The sequence below is a fragment of the Tamandua tetradactyla genome, chromosome 3 (genome assembly GCF_023851605.1).
Source record: "Tamandua tetradactyla isolate mTamTet1 chromosome 3, mTamTet1.pri, whole genome shotgun sequence".
Classification (NCBI taxonomy): Eukaryota; Metazoa; Chordata; class Mammalia; order Pilosa; family Myrmecophagidae; genus Tamandua; species Tamandua tetradactyla.
In genome coordinates, this window is record NC_135329.1 from 152395133 (window position 1) to 152415670 (window position 20538).

Sequence of the window (20538 nt, forward strand, 5' to 3'; positions counted from 1 at the left end):
TGATAGGAGGCCAGTTTAGTCCAACAAAACCCAGTTGGAGTCTATAATAGCTATGTAGACCCTCCTAAGGGTGGGGAGGGAAAACACACCATACAAGCAGGGCAAGAAAACAAGAACTAAAAAATTATCCTCTGTTAAACAAAATCTAAGCTAGAGGTCCAGAAAAAGCTGAACTGAAGGTCAAAGAACAGACAGACAACAAATTCATCTAGCAAGAAAACCCTAGGTAAGAGAAGTGAAAGCAATCTCCACAATAAACTAATTAAGGTACTTAAATGTCTGGATGCCAGCAAAAAATAACAAATCACACCAGGAAATTTGAAGATAGGGCCCAGTCAAAGGAACAAACCAATAGTTCAAATGAGATACAAGAGCTGAAACAATTAATTCAGAATGTACGAACAGACATGGAAAACCTCATCAAAAACCAAATCAATGAATTGAGGGAGGACATGAAGAAGGCAAGGAATGAACAAAAAGAAGAAATGGAAAGTCTGAAAAAACAAATCACGGAACTTACGGGAATGAAAGGTACAGCAGAAGAGATAAAAAAAACAATGGAAACCTACAATGGTAGATTTCAAGAGACAGAGGTTGGGATTACTAAACTGGAGGACGGAACATCTGAAATCCGACAAGATACAGAAACTATAGGGAAAAGTAAGGAAAAATATGAGCAGGGACTCAGGGAACCGAATGGTAAAACGGAACATTTGAAATCCGACAAGATACAGAAACTATAGGGAAAAGTAAGGAAAAATATGAGCAGGGACTCAGGGAACCGAATGGTAATATGAAGCGCACAAATATACGTGTTGTGGGCGTCCAGGAAGGAGAAGAGAAGGGAAAAGGAGGAGAAAAACTAATGGAAGAAATTATCACCGAAAATCTCTCAACGCTTATGAAAGACCTAAAATTACAGATCCAAGAAGTGCAATGTACCGCAAAGAGAATAGATTCAAATAGACGTTCTCCAAGACACTTACAAGTCAGAATGTCAGAGCTCAAAGAGAAAGAGAGGATCTTGAAAGCAGCAAGAGAAAAACAATCCATCACATACAAGGGAAACCCAATAAGACTATGTGTAGATTTCTCAGCAGAAACCATGGAGGCAAGAAGACAGTGGGATGATATATTTAAATTACTAAAAGAGAAAAACTGCCAACCAAGACTTCTATATCCAGCAAAATTGTCCTTCAAAATGAGGGAGAAATTAAAACATTTTCAGACAAAAAAATTACTGAGAGAATTTGTGACCAAGAGACCAGCTCTGCAAGAAATACTAAAGGGAGCACTAGAGTCAGATACGAAAAGACAAGAGAGAGGTATGGAGAAGAATGCAGAAAGAAGGAAAACTAGATATGACATATAAAATACAAAAGGCAAAATGGTAGAGGAAAGTACTAACCAAACAGTAATTGAACTCCCCAATCAAAAGACACAGACTGGCAGAATGGATTAAAAAACAGGACCCATCTATACGCTGTCTACAGGAAACACATCTTAGACCCAAAGATAAACATAGGTTGAAAGTGAAAGGTTGGGAAAAGACATTTCATGCAAATAACAACCAGAAAAGAGCAGGAGTAGCTATACTACTATCCAACAAATTAGACTTCAAATGTAAAACAGTGAAAAGAGACAAAGAAGGATACTATTTTCTAATAAAAGGAACAAATCAACATGAACACATAACAATCATAAATACTTATGCACTGAACCAGAATACCTCAAAATACACGAGAACATTATGCTGAGTGAGACTAGCCAAAAACTAAAGGACAAATACTGTATGGTCTCACTGATGTGAATCAACATTAGAGAATAAACTTAGAATATGTCATTGGTAACAGAGACCATCAGGAGATAGAAACAGGGTAAGATAATGGGTAACTGGAGCTGAACGGATACAGACTGTGCAACAGGACTGGATACAAAAACTGAGAAATGGACAGCACAATACTACCTAACTGTAATGTAGTTATGTTAAAACACTGAATGAAGCTGCATGTGAGAGTGATAGAGGAAGGAGGGCTGGGGACATAAATGAAATTAGAAAGAAAGACAGATGTTAAAGATTGAGATGAGATTAGATTGAGATCTAAGAATGCCTAGAGTGTATAATAGTGAAATGTACAAGGTACAATTTTAAAAATGTTTTTCCATGAGGAAGAACAAAGGAATGTCATTATTGCAGGGTACTGAAAATAGATGGTAATTATATTTTAAAATGTCACCGTGTGATAGTTAGATTGAGTTGTCAACTTGGCCAGGTGAAGGCACCTAGTTCTGTTGCTGTGGTCATGAGCCAATGGTAGATGAATCTCATCTGTTGCTAATTACATCTGCAGTCGGCTAGGAGGCATGTCTGCTGCAATGAGTGACCTTTGACTTAATTGGCTGGTGCTTAAATGAGAGAATGCAATGTAGCACAGTATAGCAGCTCAGCATTCCTCATCTCAGCACTTGCAGCTCAGCCCAGGCCTTTGAGATGCAGAAAGAAGTCACCCCAGGGAAAGTTGTTGGAACCCACGGGCCTGGAGAGAAGACCAGCAGAGACCATCCTGTGCCTTCCACATAAGAAAGAACCTCAGTGGAAAGTTAGCTGCCTTTCCTCTGAAGAACCAACAAAATAAATCCCCTTTTATTAAAAGTCAATCTGTCTCTGGTGTGTTGCATTCCAGCAGCTAGCAAACTACAACACACCTTCTGTGTGAGACTAAAGCAAAAAATGTTTATTCGTTTAAAAATTTATATTTTGACTGGTGCATTTCCTAATATAACTTACGTAGATAGTTTGACTGAATGCCATAAGTACTTGGAATCTCAGATAGGACATGAGATTTTGCTGGTTTGTCCAGAGTGATGCCCCGATGAGTACCAGAGTGATTTGATCAGTGAGTGGAAAAGTATTTGCAAAGCCCCCTTCGGGGAGTGGTGAGAACAGGGAGAAATTCAACTTCCCCAAGTTGAATTCCTTTTTTATTTTTTTTAATTAATTAAAAAAAAAATTAACTAACACAACATTTAGAAATCATTCCATCCTACATATGCAATCAGTAATTCTTAAAATCATCACATAGATGTATGATCATCATTACTTAGTACATTTGCATCAATTTAGAAAAAGAAATAGCAAGACAACAGAAAAAGAAATAAAATGATAATATTAAGAAAAAAATTAAAAAATAAAAAAATATATAAAAAAAAAAACAAAAAAAACCTATACCTCAGGTGCAGCTTCATTCAGTGTTTTAACATAATTACATTACAATTAGGTGGTATTGTGCTGTCCATTTTTGAGTTTTGGTATCCAGTCCTATTGCACAGTCTGTATCCCTTCAGCTCCAATTACCCATTATCTTACCCTGTTTCTAACTCCTGCTGGTCTCTGCTACCAATGACATATTCCAAGTTTATTCTCAAATGTCAGTTCACATCAGTGAGACCATACAGTATTTGTCCTTTAGTTTTTGGCTAGTCTCACTCAGCATAATGTTCTCTAGGTCCATCCATGTTATTACATACTTCTTCATAAGTTTCTTCTGTCTTAAAGCTGCATCATATTCCATTGTATGTATATACCACAGTTTGTTTAGCCATTCTTCTGTTGATGGACATTTTGGCTGTTTCCATCTCTTTGCAATTGTAAATAATGCTGCTATAAACATTGGTGTGCAAATGTCCGTTTGTGTCTTTGCCCTTAAGTCCTTTGAGTAGATACCGAGCAATGGTATTGCTGGGTCATATGGCAATTCTATATTCAGCTTTTTGAGGAACCGCCAAACTGCCTTCCACAGTGGTTGCACCCTTTGACATTCCCACCAACAGTGGATAAGTGTGCCTCTTTCTCCGCATCCTCTCCAGCACTTGTCATTTTCTGTTTTGTTGATAATGGCCATTCTGGTGGGTGTGAGATGATATCTCATTGTGGTTTTGATTTGCATTTCTCTAATGGCCAGGGACATTGAGCATCTCTTCATGTGCCTTTTGGCCATTTGTATTTCCTCTTCTGAGAGGTGTCTGTTCAAGTCTTTTTCCCATTTTGTAATGGGATGGCTGTCTTTTTGTTGTTGAGTTGAACAATCTCTTTATAAATTCTGGATACTAGACCTTTATCTGATATGTCGTTTCCAAATATTGTCTCCCATTGTGTAGGCAGTCTTTCTACTTTCTTGATGAAGTTCTTTGATGCACAAAAGTGTTTAATTTTGAGGAGCTCCCATTTATTTATTTATTTCTTCAGTGCTCTTGCTTTAGGTTTAAGGTCCATAAAACCGCCTCCAATTGTAAGATTCATAAGATATCTCCCTACATTTTCCTCTAACTGTTTTATAGTCTCAGACCTAATGTTTAGATCTTTGATTCATTTTGAGTTAACCTTTGTATAGGGTGTGAGATACGGGTCCTCTTTCATTCTTTTGCATATGGATATCCAGTTCTCTAGGCACCATTTATTGAAGAGACTGTTCTGTCCCAGGTGAGTTGGCTTGACTGCCTTATCAAAGATCAAATGTCCATAGATGAGAGGGTCTATATCTGAGCACTCTATTCGATTCCATTGGTCGATATATCTATCTGTATGCCAATACCATGCTGTTTTGACCACTGTGGCTTCATAATATGCCTTAAAGTCAGGCAGCGCGAGACCTCCAGCTTCGTTTTTTTTCCTCAAGATGTTTTAGGCAATTTGGGGTACCCTGCCCTTCCAGATAAATTTGCTTATTGGTTTTTCTATTTCCGAAAAATAAGTTGTTGGGATTTTGATTGGTATTGCATTGAATCTGTAAATCAATTTAGATAGAATTGACATCTTAACTATATTTAGTCTTCCAATCCATGAACACGGTATGCCCTTCCATCTATTTAGGTCTTCTGTGATTTCTTTTAACAGTTTCTTGTAGTTTTCTTTGTATAGGTCTTTTGTCTCTTTAGTTAAATTTATTCCTAACTATTTTATTCTTTTAGTTGCAATTGTAAATGAAATTCATTTCTTGATTTCCCCCTCAGCTTGTTCATTGCTAGTGTATAGAAACACTACCGATTTTTGAATGTTGATCTTGTAACCTGCTACTTTGCTGTACTCATTTATTAGCTCTAGTAGTTTTGTTGTGGATTTTTCCGGGTTTTCGATGTATAGTATCATATCGTCTGCCCACAGTGATAGTTTTACTTCTTCCTTTCCAATTTTGATGCCTTGTATTTCTTTTTCTTGCCTAATTGCTCTGGCTAGAACCTCCAACACAATGTTGAATAATAGTGGTGATAATGGACATCCTTGTCTTGTTCCTGATCTTAGGGGGAAAGTTTTCAATTTTTCCCCATTGAGGATGATATTAGCTGTGGGTTTTTCATATATTCCCTCTATCACTTTAAGGAAGTTCCCTTGTATTCCTATCTTTTGAAGTGTTTTCAACAGGAAAGGATGTTGAATCTTGTCAAATGCCTTCTCTGCATCAATTGAGATGATCATGTGATTTTTCTGCTTTGATTTGTTGATATGGCGTATTACATTAACTGATTTTCTTATGTTGAACCATCCTTGCATACCTGGGATGAATCCTACTTGGTCATGATGTATAATTCTTTTAATGTGTTGTTGGATACAATTTGCTAGAATTTTGTTGAGGATTTTTGCATCTATATTCATTAGAGAGATTGGTCTTTAGTTTCCTTTTTTTGTAATATCTTTGCCTGGTTTTGGTATGAGGGTGATGTTGGCTTCATAGAATGAATTAGGTAGCTTTCCCTCCACTTCAATTTTTTTGAAGAGTTTGAGCAGAGTTGGTACTAATTCTTTCTGGAATGTTTGGTAGAATTCACATGTGAAGCCATCTGGTCCTGGACTTTTCTTTTTGGGAAGCTTTTTAATGACTGATTCAATTTCTTTACTCGTGATTGGTTTGTTGAGGTCATCTATTTCTTCTTGAGTCAAAGTTGGTTGTTCATGCCTTTCTAGGAACTTGTCCATTTCATCTACATTGTTGTATTTATTAGCGTAAAGTTGTTCATAGTATCCTGTTATTACCTCCTATATTTCTCTGGGGTCAGTGGTTATGTCTCTTCTTCCATTTCTGATCTTATTTATTTGCGTCCTCTCTCTTCTTCTTTTTGTCAATCTTGCTAAGGGCCCATCAATCTCGTTGATTTTCTCATAGAACCAACTTCTGGTCTTACTGATTTTCTCTATTGTTTTCATGTTCTCAATTTCATTTATTTCTGCTCTAATCTTTGTTATTTCTTTCCTTTTGCTTGCTTTGGGGTTAGTTTGCTGTTCTTTCTCCAGTTCTTCCAAGTGGACAGTTAATTCCCGAATTTTTGCCCTTTCTTCTTTTCTGATATAGGCATTTAGGGCAATAAATTTCCCTCTTAGCACTGCCTTTGCTGCATCCCATAGGTTTTGATATGTTGTGTTTTCATTTTCATTTGCCTTGAGATATTTACTAATTTCTCTTGTAATTTCTTCCTTGACCCACTCGTTGTTTAAGAGTGTGTTGTTGAGCCTCCATGTATTTGTGAATTTTCAGGCACTCTGCCTATTATTGATTTCCAACTTCATTCCTTTATGATCCGAGTAAGTGTTGTGTATGATTTCAATCTTTTTAAATTTGTTAAGACTTGCTTTGTGACCCAGCATACGGTCTATCTTTGAGAATGATCCATGAGCACTTGAGAAAAAGGTGTATCCTGCTGTTGTGGGGTGTAATGTCCTATAAATGTCTGTTGGCTGTTTGTGTTAAAGCCAGTGTTGTGCTCCTTTACATGAAAACCTGTCATAAATTAGTATAGATTAGTATGTGATTCCTCTTCCTGACCATGCTCATGCCCTCCAGTTTAGGCGTTTGTAAGAGCAAATATCCCATTTTTCAGACTCTTGAAATATTTGTAATGATCTCTAGAATGTATGTGTGTGTTTTCTTTTCTTCACTCTCTTGCTTGTAAAAATTTTTAATAGAAATTTTATAATGGAAAAATTTGGAGTCAGAAGAAGTAAACAGGAATCTAAGCGAAGCTGCTAACTAGCCGGGTGACTTTTGGCAAGTCACTTTCCTTCTTAGGACTCCAATTTGCTCATCAGTTCAATTGTGATAATCCTATCAGTGCCAGGACGTTGTCGTGAGAAAGAAAGAAATATCTGAAAGCCGCATATAAACCCCAAAGCACTCTGCAAATATAAAGCATAATAAACAGAGTGTTAAATGGGTGGTCTGCTAAAATCCAATCTTAAAGTTTTAATCTGTTTGTTTAAAATGAAGGCAAAATCCAGTTGTTCGTGAATGAGAGCTTTGCAATCGTCCAGGCTGTATTCTGGAAACTGACTTTTTCTTTTTTGCCTCAACAGAACTCTGTTATAAATATCTGTCTTTGGATTTGACATTCAATTCTGAGATGAATCAAATATGCATCAGAATTTTAATCTGACATCCAAGAGCTGAAACTCTAAGAGCAGATAAAACATTTTGAAAAAGTAACCTGCTAATCTCAAGTGACTTTTAATTCCACCTCTGATTACTCAATATAGAAAATAAATCTTCAGAGAGAAACTCACTTGTGAAAATTCTTCTCCAAAAGCTTTTACATGACTTAACTTGGGGGGAAATGCATCTATAAAAATAAAACACTAAATTAATCATTTTTCTCTTATTTTAAAGAGGCATAAACTTCACTGAAAAGAGATTATATGATATTACCTTTTGAATGTGATTCGGAAAATGATTTTAAAAACAGGAATAAATAAGAGATTTCTAACATTGTATTAAAATTCAAGAATGTTCCAGTCAAACTTCCAGAGCCTTTTTTGCCAAAATGGAAAAGTTAATCATCAAATTCCTATGGAATTGCAAACAGTTCCAAATAGTCAAAAACAGCTAGAAAAAACAAGGTTGAAAAAAAAAAAAAGTTGAAGGACTCATACACTACCTGACTTCAAAATCTAATACAAACCTACAGCCATCAAAACAGAGTGTTCATTTCCCAGTGCCTGCCCATGCAAAAAAACAAAAACAGTGTGGTACTGACATAAGAATAGTCAGATACCAACAGAACATAATTGAAAGTCCAGAAATAAAACCACACATCCATAACCAATCGACTTCAACAAGATGCCAAGTCCACTCAGTGGGGAAAGAATAATCTCTCAAACAAATGGTATTTAGAAAACTGGACAGCCCCATGTAAAAGAATGAACTTAGACCCCTACCTCCAACAATAATGGATCAAGGACCTAAATATAAGAGCTAAAACATTAAACTCTTAGAAGATAATACAGGGGAATATTTTCATTTGGCAATGGATATTTAGTTATGACACCAAAAGCACAAGCAACAGAAGAAAAATAGATAAACTGGACTTCATCAAAATTAAAAACTTTTATGCATAAAAGGACATTATTAAGAAGGTGAAAAGACAATCAAAGAATGGGAGAAAATAGTGGCAAATCATTATCTGTTTAGGGTTTAATATCCAGAATATATAAAGACTTTCACAACACAGGACACCCAACAACACAAAGAGAAACAGCTCAATCTGAAAATGGACAAAGAACTTGAGGAGACATTTTCCAAAGAAGATATACAAATGGCCAATCAACATATGGAAATATGTGCAGCAACATAGTTACTAGGGAAACGCAAATCAAAACCACAGTAAGATACCAGTTCATACCCACAAGGGAGGAATTATTTTTAAAAAGAAAAATAAATATTGTTGAGGATGTTTAGAAATTAGAACCCTCATGCATTGCTGGTGAAAATGTAAGATAATGCAGCCATTGTGGGAAACAGTTTGGCAGTTTCTCAAAAAGTTAAACATAGAATTACTGTATGAAATGGCAATTCTATTCTAAAGCATATACCCCAAAAAACTGAAAGTAGGAACTCAAGCAGATATTTGTACAACAACATTCATAGCAGTATTATTTACAATCACCAAAAGGTAGAAATAACCTAAATGTACTTTGACAGATGAATGGATAAAATGTGGTAGACAGATGGAATGGAGTATTATTCAGCCATAAAAAGGAATCAAGTTCTGATACATGTTAAAACATGGATGAACCCTGGAAGCATTATGCTAAGTGAAATGTGCCAGACACAAAAGAACAAATATTATATAATTACACTTATATGAAATTTCTAAAATAAAAAAAAAATTAGAAAGATAGAAAGTAGATTAGTTGTTATCCCAGCATTGCCAGGAAGAGGGAGAGGAAGTCATTGCTTAAAGGACACAGAGTTTCTGTCTCAAGTAATGAAAAGGTTTTGTTATGCATGGTGGCAATGGTAACACAGTACTGTAAATATACTTACTGCCACTGAACTGTACACTTAACAAAAGTTAAAATGGTAAATTTTATGTCACATACATGTTACCACAATAAAAATAAATTATAATTATATAAGATCATAAATAATTTCACAATAATTTATTAAAAAGTAAACTATATTCATTGGCCATTACAAATCGTACTCAATAAAATTATTCATTCCTGCCAATGAACTGAGTATGATTCCTGTTTGTAATTCAAGCAGAAGAAATTCGCATTTCTGCTTTAAACAGAAATCCGGCTTAGGGGATGCCCACTGAAGAAATTACCTAAACTTGCATGCAAAAATCAAAGCAATATTATACATACGTTTATATTTCTAAATTTTGCAGTTGCCCATTATTTTTCTCTTTCCAATTCAATCCCATATTGCTGCCACTAGTTATATTTCTAAGACACCAGTCCAGTCACATACAACTCACTGAAGGGTAAGGGTGGGGTGTAGAAGACTTTAGTCATGAAAATTTCTACACTCACAAAAGCTGAAAGGACAGTTTAACAAGCCCCTATATATTCATCACCCATATTTAATAATATCAAGAATTTGCTGCACAACCATCATTTTCCCTTTCTAGCATTGTAGAAATATTTTAAAGGAAATCTCAGACTTTATACTCACTGCAGCATGCATCTCTAAAATGTACAGACATTTGTTTTTTGCATAATTGCAATGTCATTCTTAAAGAACTGCAAACGGTGCTTTCCATGGTTTTATCTATTACCCACTTCAAAATAAAAATTTCCCAAGTGTTTTAAAAGCTAAATTAGAATTGGTATGTTCAAATCAGGATCCAAACAAATTGTGTGTGTGCGTGTGTTTGTATGTGTCTGTGCATGTGTGTGTATCACATTTGGCTGTAATATCTCCTAACACATTTTTTTTTTTTTTTTTTTTTTGCATTGGCATGGGCAGGCCCTGGGAATCAAACCTGGGTCTCCAGCATGGCAGGTGAGAACTCTGCCTGCCCAGCAACCATGACCTGCCCTTAAGATTTTTAATACAGAATTGTACCTCCTCTGTTTTCACCCATGCCTCTGCCATGGAGCTTCTCTTGTTGGAGAAATTCTCCCTTTCTTTCCTTTTTTGTTTTTGTATGCTGTATGGCGGGGTCACATTTCATTATTTTTCCATGTGAGTATCCCTTTATTGCAGGACCTTTTCGTTGAATTTGTGTTTGCTTGTTTTTGCTTGCTTGTTTGTTTTTGGGAAGTGCATGGACTAGGAATTGAACCTGGGTCTTCCTGCATGGCAGGTGACAATTCTACCACTGAACTACCCAGGCACTCCCTCCCTCGTTCTTCTAAATACACATTTCTCAAGTGCTTATGTGTTTATAGGTGCTTTTGCATGTACGAGCTAATTTATTCTCAGAATATCCTGAGGATGTAATGTGGCAGAGGCAGGTACATACTTACCCAAACGTGCGTTTTCTCCTCCATTATACAGAGCTGTTGCTGGGAAGTACCTGCTGACAGAGGACTTAGCAAGGGGCAACCAGTAGAGTGATGTGACCGGGTTGGCCTGAAGCATATCTGAGAGCTTTAGACCAAATCTTCTTTCGCTTAGAAACTTGGCCCCAATGACAAATGCCTCCAGTAACTTCTGCTCACCTAGCTCCCTGCAAAGTGATCACTGGCATGTTTGTTCACATATACAATCCCCCAAGAAAAATTTCTAACACTTTTCTTTGTGCTAAGACACTGTCACATTTCTATTATGATTTCTTCCCACATTTTATTGAAGTCACGTCTATCTGCAACCTGCCACACAGTAAATCCCAACAGCATAGAAATTATGCCTTATTCAAATTTGAGTCTCCAGGGGGATTAGCAGAGTACCTGGCATATAACATTACTCAAAATTTGTGGGAATAAAAATAATGAAACAAAATGAATCGATTACATATCCCACTTTTAGAGTATGTTTTGAGAAGCAGATATATGATTTATCTGAAAGGAATTCCTCTAATGCATCCACAGCAAGATCACATACCATAGAAGAAATGAGGAATGGAAAATGGTGACACAAGAAATTATAGAGGGGTGCAAGGGTAGTTCAGTGGTAGAATTCTCACCTGGCATGCGGGAGACCCGGGTTCAATTCCCAGTCCATGTGCTTCCCAAAAAAACAAACAAGCAAAACAAACAAACAGAAACAAACAACTGAACAAAAATTCAATAAATAGTGCTGCAATAACAGGATACTCACATGGAAAAATAATAAAATGTGACCCCACCATACAGTACACACACAAAAAAAAAAAGAAGAAGAGAAAAGGAAACTATAGAGTACATTATGGAAACAAAGGGAAAAAAGATGGGGAAGAGTCAAGACAAATTTTTAGACTTTCAAAAAAGTCTCTCTGAATACTAAATAACAAAATATACCAAATTGCAGTTCACAAAAGGTCACAGATCCATCACTTTTTCTTTGCACAGGAACGTTTCTGGGTGATGAGCAGTTAAGCCACTTTCAGTATTACCAGGGCTGAAAGAACACAGTACAAATCAGTGTTTAACAATCTTTATTGTTCAGAAAATCTATCCAGAATCCCTTACACTTCAGCTTAAGCACATTTCTTCTTATTCTATCATGAGAGGTGAGCATCTGGTTGCCATGTTAAGCAGATCTTGTTAAACGCTAAGACCCTCCAAGTATGCACTGCTTATTCCAATCTTTAAAATATGCAGCCCTCTTAACACCCTTCCTTATGCATCCAGCTGGGAATGTTCCTTTATATAATTTATCAATTTAAATCATCCATATTTTGCTACATTCTTTAACTGTACCTCTCCTGAATGTCTACCAACGTCTCCAGTTCAATCTACTACATTAATTCCTTTCCCTCTCAAATTGGCATTCTGTTTGCTATAACTTACTGGAAAGGCTTATTTTAGAAAATAATTTACCTTACATTTCATTTCTTGTTTTGAAGTGTCCAATGAAAAAAATTAAAGCATTCCCAGCCAAAATCATGAACCCAACCTTAAAACAGTCTCCATATGTCTTTGCAAGACTCTTTCCTAGAGATGTGTTGATGAATTTTTAGCACAAGTTAAACCTCATAAAATCATTTCTCAAGTATTTCTACAAATGTTCCGTGTGTTCTGCCATCATGTTACCCCCTGATACTTCAGAACAGCATGACAGTCTTAAAGCAGAATTATATCTATTCAAATAACCCTGTTTACAACTTACAAATCTGGGAAAAAATTCTGGGAGGTAAAGTGACTGGTCCCAGGGAAAGAATACAGCAAGGGTCAGTAAGAGTGTTCTCCACTGTACTGCACTGCTTATTATGAGGTTTACTAACCTCCTTTCATTTACTGCTGCCCAAAAGCTTTGATGGATAAAACCTGTGGATAAGACGGAGTTAAAAATAAATGGCTTTTCTAGTCTTAGAAATTAACAGTTAGTAATAACCAAAATAACAACACAATGGCTAACCCATATACAGTGCTTACTGTATACACCAGGCACTGCTAGAAATACTATATTAATACCATATTAATTCACTCACTCTTTAGAATACTCTTAGGAGGTACTATTTTTTTTATTCTCCTCATGTTATGGTGAGGAAACTGAGGCCCAAAGGGTTTAAGCTACTTGCCCAAAGTCATGGATGAATGGGCTAGGATTTGAATCTAGGAAGTCTGCCTCTGGAGCCTGTGTTCTTAATCATAAACTAAACTGTAAATGGTTCAGAAAATTCACCTTTGTGTGCTAAGGTTATAAATTTTTAGTAAATATGAATATTTCTAAGGCAATATTTCAACTTAACAAAAAACAGAATAAATAATCAGCATGTTATCAACATGATTTCAAAATAGCTGTCTTTATTCATGGGATGCAATTAACTGCTCAGAGCATTTTCACTAGTGAATGTGTGTGCATGCCTTATATTTAAACAAAGATCTTTTAAATGTGCAAAAACATCAGCTGTTTATATGAAATTCTTTTTAAAACTCAAGTGATATTTAGGCAAATGCTTTGTCCTAATTAACGAAATAGCTCAGAGAGGAAGCTTAAATCTCATAGAATGAAATTTATAAACTGTGCCTGCTACTTTGATCATTATCATCATGAACCCTACTGAACATATATGTTCAACACCTCAATGGAGAGAACAATCAATCAGCAAATATCAACTCAGCATTTAGTTAGTGTGAAGCTCCTGGCTAGCTTCTATGAAAGATCAAATATAGACATCCCTGAAGCAAAGAGATGAGAACTAAATATTCCTTTTAATTGGATTCTTTGATTACAAGAATAGAAAAGTCACCTAATGGAAAGTGAATAGGAGGCTGTATTTGGAAATCAAGATAGGTGTTTCAGCTATACAATTGGGCTGCACAGAAATCAAAGAACCATTCAGCCCAGACTTGGGAGGACAGAAATGAGTTTAAGAACTGGCAGGTCACTGGAATCCAAAGTTCTTGCAACTAAGTAATAGCAAAAGGTTGTTTATCCCTCCTCTGCCATTCATGTGACTTTTCATCACTCTTTCTCTCTGTCACTGAGTTTCTACTTCGCTTTCCCACTGCTCCCCTCTCTGTGTGTATCCTACCTAAAGACTCCCAGAGAGAGGATATGATTGGTCAAGTATCTCACCACCATCTTTGCTGAGCTGAGCTTTACCTACTTTCAGCATAACCAGAAGATAAACCCTAAATGAGGGAAGAACTTTTAGCTTAACCTCAAAATCCAGAAATCATGAAGTCACTATCAACTTTGAGAATCCAAAACTCAACTGTTCCTAAAAAATCTGGACCAATGTTAGAAATATAGAAATTTGAGTAACAGCGAGAAATACTCTAATTTCTGACTTAGAGCCCAATTTCCTTAATATGGCAAATATAATCTAGGGGAAGAAGAATATATGGCATGCACATGTTTATATAATTTATACATGCCCAGATGGTGCAGTGGATGAAAGGATAGTTTCTAAAGACATATTACCTGCATTCAGACTAGCTCTGGTACCTGCAGGGTGGTTTATCATGTGCAAATTATTTTCCTATTTATACCTGAGTTTCCTCATCTAGAAAAAGCCATATAACAGTAGTCCCTACTTCACAGGGTTGTTATGAGAACAAAAAAGTTTACTTTAATGCAATCTTCAACTGGATATTGCTAATTGCCATGGTATGCCAAGCCCCAGTGAACAGTATTCCTGAAAACCTTAAGGAATATCCAGGGCTCTACCTGAGGTTCTATAAAAGTTTCATTCACAAAGTTCATTTTTCAGAAACTTAAAACTTTCAGATTGTGCCTATGCCAGATAAGCCCTGAATCCAGAAGCACCAGTCTCTCCACAAACATCAACCAGTTGCATTCCCTATCCTATAATGTCAACACACCTTTTCAAAATGAAGAAGTTAGCATGGTCATTGCCCAAATATTCCTGTAGATTAGGAGAGGGATCAAATGAGAGGGAGGAGTTGTAACAGAGAAGATAGGATTTAACAAATGATTGTAACTACTCAATCACGCATTGATATTTCTTGTTAGTCTCTACTGCATTAGAACAACTAGGAGGAAATACCTAAAATTGTGGAACTGTAACCCATATTGTATTTTGAAATTTGCTCCATTACTATTTGTTAAACTGTACTTTGAAACATATCACTTTTCTGCATATATGTTATATTTTATAATTTAAAAATGTTTTTAAAAAAGAGATAACTCATGCAAAGGGCTTCTAAATGCGCCTAGGATATAGTAAGCACCTGATGAATTTCAGCTATTATTTTTATTACTTCTACCATACTTTATATTCTGTCCAAACATATTATGCTCTTTCATTCCTCTGTTATTACCATTTGCCTGGATCTTCTTCCCTAATAGGGAAAGAGAATATCTCTCTGGTACGAGTCTCAGAACAAATTTTCTAAACTGACTGATGCCCGCTACAGTTGACAGTGTCCAGAAATGGCCTCCCTACCTTGCATGCACATCAAAAAGGGGGCAATTCAGTGTCCACAAATCAAATGCGGACTGTGTTTGGGACAGGCTTTGATCACAGAATGGGGTAGGAGTGATATTCTGGGACTTAAGACACTGAAAAATTCAAGACACTGCTGAAAGAAATTAAAGAAGACCTAAGAAAATGACAAAATCTCCTGTATTCATGGATTGGAAGACTTAATATTGCCAAAAATGTCAATACTATCCATAGATGACCTCAGATACAGCAGTTTTTTTGGGCAGAAATGGAAACACCAAACATCAAATCACATGGAACTTTAAGGAGCCCCAAACAGTCAAAACAATTTTGAGATAAAAACAAATTCGGAGAGCTCACACCACCTGACTTCAAAACTTAATACAAAGCTACACAGAAACAGACAAATAGATGACCAATGGAGTAGAATTGAGAGTCCTTAACAAAACCACACATCTATGACCAATTGATTTTTTTGTCAAGGGTGCCAAGTTCACTCAAAGGGGAAAGAATAGTTTCTTCAACAAATGGTTGAAAAATGGTGGTAGGGAAACGGGATATTCACACATAAAAAAATAAAAAATAGACCCCTGCTTCATACCATATATAAAAATTGACTCAGAATGGATCAAGTACCTAAATAAAGAGCTAAAACTATAAAACTCCAAGATAACAGAGGCAAGTTTTCATGACCTTGAATTTGGCAATGAATTTTTAGATATGACACCAAAAGCACAAGAAATAAAAGAAAAAATAGATAAATCAGACTTCATCAAAATGAAAATCTGAGTGCATCAAAAGAATTACCAGGGAGATGAAAAGACAGGGATAAAATGGTTGCAAATCATATTTCTGATAAGGGTCTAATATCCAGAATATATAAACAAATTTTACAAGGCAACAACAAAAAGGGAAAATGTGGTCAGCTCTTACATGGAGTGTGCCTCATGTGTGTCACTAGTAATGAATGGGGAGGGAGAGTAAATATTTTAGGAGAATGCTGATAGTAACCTAGCTCAGAACAGGTCCAGAGAGGCGACAACTGGGATGGCAGAACTAGAAATTGTTTCATATGTCTTATTTTAAAAAGAGGACTAACAGCTTTTACTTCCTGCTGCTGGAACGCAGTCACCATGCTACAAGAAGTCCGTGCCACATGGAGAGGTCACATGAGGGGGAAGCACAGCGAACTGGTGGAGAGCCCCAGCTACGTACCAGTCAATCAGCACCAATCCTCAAAATGAAGCATCTTGGACGGTCCAGCCACGTTGAGCCCCAGATGACTGAAGCCCTAGCCACCATCATGCACCCAGCTGAGTCTAGTCAACCCAAAGAATCATATGGGAAAAAAAATAAAATGACTGTTGTTATTTTAAGCCACTAAGTTGTGCCCCCCCCCCCCCCCCCCCCCCCCCCAGTGAATAAGTAACCCAAACACCCTTCATGAAACTTCCGGACAAGGTAGTTATTTCTTGGGCAAAGCTCCCATGACTCTATTCTGCAATTTCACACATTGTACTGCAAATATTCCTTTTTATATGTGTCTCTCTGACTACCAGAGGGTCTCAAGACTAGAAACTATGGACTTAAAGGGGAAAATATTCAGAAATAATCTCAAGAAAAGTAATGGGGGGATTTATAATGGCTAGAACAAAAAGATGTAAAAAAACTAGAAAAATTCAGGGTCACTCCCAGCTTATCATTTCAGCACTCTCCAACCCTTTGTAGAGTTGACCCATTATAGAGAAAGCAACACTTGTCACTCCAAACAATAATCAGATGATTTAACGACATATTTTAATTTAGCACTGTTTATTACACCACAAGAGCCCTCTTCTGATAATTTAAAAAGAGGTAAAGAAAGAAAAATAGAGAATAAAAAACAAATGAAACAGCACAAGACACAAGTTAGCCAAGTTGTTTTTGTTTATTTCTTTAAAGAAAAAAGGAGATGGAACTTGTTCTAGTAGCCAACAAAACTTTTGAAAGGCAGTGTAATAGGGCAGCTAGGAGTGTGGACTTGGAAGCCAGCTGCCTAGGTTTTAATTTCTAGGTTTGAATCTACCTATACTTCTGTGTATCCATGGGCAAGTCACATAAACTACCTGTGCCTCAGTTTCTTTATTTATAATGGAGATCAGAAGATTTCACAGAACTCTGTTAAGGATTAAATCAGTCAATATATGTAATGCACATAGGATGGAGATTTGCATTCAGTGAGACCTATGTAGGGGTTAGTTACTGCTATTGCTGCTTCTGCTGCTCCTATTATAAAGGTATTGCAATAAGAGTGTCATTGTAGATCATGGAAAAACAGAGGCCACTGGATCTAGGCAGTAACAGCGACAATTAGTAACATTCGACAATTAGCCTTTAACTTACCACACATGCAAATAAACTCTACAGATAATTTTGCTTGCAAAAAGCAAGAACCTCAAAACATCCAGAAGGAAAATAGAGTATCTTTAATCGCTTGGTTTATGGAGGGAAAATTCATAAACAAGATATAAAAAGCACAAACCTTTAAGGAAAAAATTATTAAATTTGACCTCATTAAAATCTCTAAAATTGAGAGATCCAGGGTCAAGATGGTGGCTTAACAATGTGCACGTTTTAGTTCATCCTCCAGAACAACTACTAAATAACCAGAAACAGTATAGAACAGCTCCTGGGGCCACATCAGTGACCAGACACACAGCGTACCCTAGTCTGGACCAGCTGGACCGGCTGCGAGCACCCTCCAGAACCGTGAGTTCCCAAGGCTGTGGCAGCCAACGCCCCTCCCCCATAGACCGCTTCCCAGAGGAGAAAGGAAAGGACTTTACCAGCAGCAGGGACTGGGCACAATCAAACGCCAACTGTGGAACTAATTAACAAATTCTGACTACTAAAAATAGGCCCCCAGCTTAGGTGAACCTGATCAAAGTGGAGGTTGTTTTTTTTGCCCCGGTGCCAAGGGGGCAGGACTGACAGAAAAAGGGGGAAAAAAAGAGAAGGAAACAGAGGTTTTTGTGGCTGTGTATCTACAAAGGCTTGACTGCCTCTGAATACAGCAGTAGGACTTTTCAGGCTGCAACTGCCCCAGGTATAGGCAGAAGTGAGCTCTTTTGGGGGCTTATCTGGAGCTTGTGCATTCCCCAGCGGAGAGGTGAAGCCCAACTCAGGTGGAATCCCTTCCTCAAGGAACTCAGACCCCAGGGCTTGGTAATTTGAAACCTTTAAAACCAGCCTGCAACCTCTCCTCTGTCTCCACCATGCCCCCAGCAGGGAGAGTCTGCCAGAGTTAAAGGCACCACATCATCCTACGCTGGTGGGACCTGCAGTCAGACAAGCGCCACACACTGCGCAGGATAAGAAAAACAGAGTCCAGAGACTTCACAGGAAAGTCTTTCAACCTGCTGGGTCTCACCCTGAGGGAAAACCAACACAGGTGACTCTTTCCTCCTAATAGGAGGCCAGTTTGGTCTGAGAAAATCTGGCTGGGGTATATAATATTTAAGTAGACCCTCCTAAGTGTGTGGGGGGGAAAGGCACCACACAAGCAGGGCAAGAAACAAGAAAACAAGAACTGAAAAATTCTCCTCTGTTAAACAAAACTTAAGCTAAAGGTCCAGATAAAGCTGAACGGAATGTCAAAGAACAGATAGACAACAAATTCACCCAGCAAGAAAACCCTAGATAAAAGAAGTGAAAGCAATCTCCAGAATAAACTAATTAAGGTAATTAAATGCCTAGACACCAGCAAAAAATTAAAAATCACACTAGGAAAATTGAAGATATGGCCCAGTCAAAGGAACAAACCAACAATTCAAATGACATACAGCAGCTGAAACAATTAATTCAGAATATATGAACAGACATGGAAAACCTCATCAAAAACCAAATCAATGAATTGAGGGAAGATATAAAGAAGGCAAGGAAAGAACAAAAAGAAGAAACAAAAGTCTAAAAAAACAAATCACAGAACTTACGGGAATGAAAGACACAGTAGAAGAGATGAAAAAAACAATGGAAACCTACAATGGTAGATTTCGAGAGACAGAACATAGGATTTCAAAACTGGAGGATGGAACATCTGAAATCCAACAAGAAACAGAAACTATAGGAAAAAAAATGGAAAAATATGAGCAGGGACTCAGGGAATTGAAAGACAATATGAAGTGCATGAACATATGTGCTGTGGGTGTCCAGGAAGGAGAAGAGAAGGGAAAAGGAGGAGAAAAACTAATGGAGGAAATTATCACTGAAAATTTCCCAACTCTTATGAAAGACTTAAAATTACAGATCTAAGAAGTGCAGTGTACCCCAAAGAGAATAGATCCAAATAGACATACTCCAAGACATTTAATAATCAGAATGTCAGAGGTCAAAGAGAAAGAGAGGATCTTGAAAGCAGCAAGAGAAAAGCAATCCATCACATACAAGGGAAGTCCAATAAGACTATGCGCAGATCTCTGACCAGAAACCATGGAGACGAGAAGACAGTGGGAGAATATATTTAAATTATTAAAAGAGAAAAACTGCCAACCAAGAATTCTATATCCAGCAAAATGGTCCTTCAAAAATTAGGGAGAAATTAAAACATTTTCAGACAAAAAATCACTGAGAGAATTTGTGACCAAGAGACCAGCTCTTCAAGAAATACTAAAGAGAGCACTAGAGACAGATACGAAGACAGAAGAGAGAGGTGTGGAGAAGAGTGTAGAAAGGAAGACTATGAGTAAAGGTAAAAAGAAGGAAAATTAGATCTGACATATAAAATCCAGAAGGCAAAATAGTAGAAGAAAGTACTACCCATACAGTAATAACCCTGAATGTTAATGGATTAAACTCTCCAATCAAAAGACATAGTCTGGCAGAATGGATTAAAAAACAGGACCCATCTATATGCTGTCTCTACTCAAAGGACACAAGGCTAAGGACACAAATGGACATTTACACACCAATGTTTATACCAGCATTATTAACAATTACCAAGAGATGGAAACAGCCAAAATGTCCATCAACAGACAGGTGACTAAACAAACTGTAACATTTACATAAGATGGAATATTATGCAGCTATAAGACAGAATAAAGTTATGAAGTATGTAACAACATGGATGGACCTTAAGGACATTATGCTGAGTGTGATTAGCCAGAAACAAAAGGACAAATACTGTATGGTCTCACTGATATGAACTGACATTAGTGAATAAACTTGGAATATTTCCTTGGTAACAGAGACCATCAGGAGATAGAAATAGGGTGAGATATTGGGTAATTGGAG

General features: G+C 37.0%; 1 protein-coding gene across 12 annotated transcripts in view; it reads right to left on the reverse strand.

Moving 5' to 3' along the window:
- The window catches only part of ZNF385B (zinc finger protein 385B), a 479275-nt gene that overhangs the window by 409486 nt on the left and 49251 nt on the right, over positions 1-20538 (reverse strand). For 3 of the 12 annotated variants that reach the window (XM_077154320.1, XM_077154321.1, XM_077154324.1), the window contains 3 exons: positions 16486-16589; positions 12640-12682; positions 11714-11813 (listed from right to left, as the gene is read on the reverse strand). The exons of 7 other annotated variants lie outside the window; for them this stretch is intronic. The gene's annotated coding sequence lies outside the window, so the exon portion shown is untranslated. The remainder of the gene's footprint in view (positions 1-11713; positions 11814-12639; positions 12683-16485; positions 16590-20538) is intronic. 2 more of the 12 variants (XM_077154327.1, XM_077154323.1) reach the window with 2 other exon arrangements.